The following is a 3714-nucleotide window of genomic DNA, read 5'->3' on the forward strand; positions in this document are numbered from 1 at the left end:
AGTCAACTCCAAACTGCCTGCTGGAGAGCAAATCAACACTCGCTAGCATGACCCGAGACTCTTGAATCTACACACAGGGTGCGGGAGCAATACAAGAAATTCTTGGAGATTCTGAAACAAATCCAGGCTAATATTCCATTGATAGATGCTTTGAAAGAGATGCCTGGTTATGCAAAAATGATGAAGGACTTGATGTCCCGAAAATTCGATTTCCAAGACTTGGCCACAGTGACTCTTACTCAGACCTAGCCTCGAAGGTCTTCACTCAGACCTTTGCCGATTCAAGGTTCTCCGGTCATCTCCGGCCCTTCTCCGGCGTGCTATAGTTGTTTGAGTCTGATTCCGACCTTTCCGACTCAGGTCAATGACCTTTTCAAAGCCTTTCTCATTCTAGGGTTCTTCTGAAACCCTAACCCTTCGAGATTTTTTCTCCGATTCTTTTTAGATTTGATGGTATTTTTTGTTAGGAAGTATGTTTGGGTAATGGGTAGCCAAAACTAGGTCCGCCATTGTTAAGGGTTGAATCCTAAGGTATCCTATTCAATTTGTTCCCATTAATTTGTGCACAATTATAATTGTTCATTAGTAAAAATCAGATGATCTAAAAGGACTACGTCATGAAAATCTCGTGGTAATGCAACTTATAACTTTAATTGCAGCGTGCAACCCGATCCAAATATGTCATTGTTGCGGCGTGCAACCCGATCCAAATATACAATCAACATCAACCATAACAAGAGTCCCGGCTAGGGATCAATAAGAACTATACTATCCCGGCAAGGGAGTCAATAATAAGAATGAACACATTCCGACAAGGAAAATCAGCTATAACCAAAGTTGTTCCAATATCTACTACCAAATCTCATAACACCCTTCATGGGTGATACCTTTAGTAGAACCTTCTCCCCAACCATGTAAGACACATCACGAACCTTCCTATCAGCATAACTCTTTTGTCTTGACTGCGCTGTACGAAGTCGCTCCTGAATCACATTCACCATGTCCAAAGCATCCTGCACCAAGTCTATACCTAAAAGCCTTGATTAACTGTTCGAATACGTGATTCTATGTGTACATGCGTCGCATGTATGATTCCCGAGCAGGGTGTGTGTTTATTTATGTTGACCGTGTCGCATGTATGATTCGCGAGCGGGGTAATAGATGCATCTATGGTTCACGCCATTCAACCCTCTCCATTCTACTCATCATGTACAACGAAGGGCATGGTCGATCAACATCGTAAGGTTAGCAGACCCCGATGGTGAAAGGGCCGGTACAGCCTGATCAGATGACTGAGCATAAATTCAAGCCTGTTGTATTGCTATTTAGCTGTTTAACTTCGAATTGGAAATGTGTCGGCTGGCCTTGTCTTCATGAGAGGCGCCATTCCTGATGGCGAGTGCCAGCACCACATAATACACTTTTGCCTTCACAGCATTTTCGAGCATCCAACAACTCTAGAAAACAGGGGCATGGAGGGAAACAAAGGCAAAAAGATAACTCCTTGAGCTTCTTACGGCGACGTCATGCCCATGATGCAACCTGTGGCGCGATCTTTTATGGCAACCGGGGTGTCCCGTGAATTTGTGTGTTTCGTGATGGTCGCATCACGAGCGGGGTTATCTTTCGAACGGCATGCATTCATTACGAGCTCCGGGAACGGCCTCGCCCTCGCCTTCTGAGCAGGGAACGCCATTGTGAGGATATTTATACATATACACTACCAGATTGAAGAGGGGTTATATACGCACCAGCACCTGATCAGCTGGTATACGATGATAATTTTGCCCACAATGGCTGAGATGATATGATGGGATGCCCTAAGAGGCTTGATGATGTTATGTACGTACAAACCTATGCATTACATGACATCTATACACATATTCATTACATTATAATTATTTCATGAGGAAAGTCTTGGCCTTGCTGAGTTTTTTCAATAGTCTCTTTTATTTTGGCTAACTCAGCATCCAAACTAAAGCCCTCTTGGCTAACTTCCATCAGGGTATCATGGCGGGTGTTTAGAATTTCCCAACTCACTTCAATTGTCTAGTAAAATGCACATAACTTTTTGCTCAGAACTCCATTTGGGCTCCAAAATATATGGTTGGAAAGCTAACTCAAAGGGCTACAACTTACAATGTTTGAATGAGAAAATTAAACTAAAACACTGTGATGACCCAAACGGTCATCACTTGTTTTAAATTAAAATTCTATGACTCCGAGGCCTTGAAAACCTCATTTAGAGTCACCTCGATTTGCATGCGCAGTCTGGGCGCTACTACTCAAGCTCAGGGCTAAAATTGCTAGTATCAAACAAGTAACAAAAGTTTTTCTTCTCCCTCTTTTTCTACTCCTAAAATAAAGAAAAAACAATTAATCTAATCCTAAAAAAATAAAATAATTACCCGGTTCAAGTTACATCCATGGAAAAGAACCGATTAATCTTCCTATCTTTGATCTTGTCTCTTATAAAGTGACAGTCAATCTCTATATGCTTTGTTCTTTTGTGAAATATGGGATTGGCTGCAATCTGTAGAGCTGCCTTACTATCACAGACACACTCACAGCCTTTGAATCTCCTGGTTAGATCGGTAACTTTCAAGGCTTTTCTCGTTGCTTTTGGGTTCTTCTGTAACCCTAATCTCTAAGACCTTTTCGACTTCATTTAGATTTACCTGATTTTATTACTTTTCTGTGATCACTTTATCATCAATAACTAAGATCGGTGATCAATATACTCACTTTTTGATTCTTACACATGCTAGACATATTCCTTGTGGTAATTACAAAATTTTTACAAAAGAAGTCTAATCCACTTGGTCAAATTTATACGGTGTGGGTCAAAATCTTTCAGCCGTGCAGATGCAGATGGAGACAACGTTTAGTCTCGGAAGGCAGAATGAGAGACTTATGCAGATTGGAAGGCAGAATGGTAGCCTTATGCAATGCAGATGCGAATGTAGATGGAGGTAGCGTTTAACCTCTGAAGGTAGAATAGTAGCCTTATGCTTCCTTGCCGTGATGTTATTGTTTCTATTGTTTGGGTGAGGAAGAGTGTAAAGCACGAAGGGTGATATCGTGCATGAATTGTGAGAGAGAGTTAAAGCACCAAAACTCATTCAACTTAAACTAAAACATGAGAATTTATGCTAATATGGAATCCCTTTGACTTGTATTGATATAAATTAAAGTTGAAAGAGTTGACGAATGTTATATTATGCTCAAGAGCAGGAAGTTAAGGTATGTGAGGCTAACTCTCTATGTTTGGGAATGTTAATGATTCTCCCTACACTATGTTTCTTTTACGACGTTACTAATTGCCTCAGAAATATAGTTTAGCCTAGTTCCTTGAATAGTTGTATGACCATTGAATTTTTGTGCCATGAATGCCTGACCATGAGGTGATACTTTCTTACATGTTTAAACCTCCAAACTCGGTAAGTTTAACAAATACCACGATAGTGTCACGACCTGTATTTCCCACCCTCGGGAGTCGTGATGGCGCCTACTAGTGAAAGCTAGGCAAGCCGACCATTTGAACGAAATAAATTTTTCCCATTTTAATGCTTTAACAAATGTGAACCAACGGTTTATAAAAAGCGGAAATTTCACTGCCACCGTATCTGCGTCCTGACAACTTATCCCCTCCGGAGTATACTGCATAAACCTGAGCTATCAGGTCGATTGGCAAAATGGGCCATCGAACTCGAA

This window comes from Nicotiana attenuata, chromosome 11 (genome assembly GCF_001879085.1).
Source record: "Nicotiana attenuata strain UT chromosome 11, NIATTr2, whole genome shotgun sequence".
NCBI classification, from domain to species: domain Eukaryota; kingdom Viridiplantae; phylum Streptophyta; class Magnoliopsida; order Solanales; family Solanaceae; genus Nicotiana; species Nicotiana attenuata.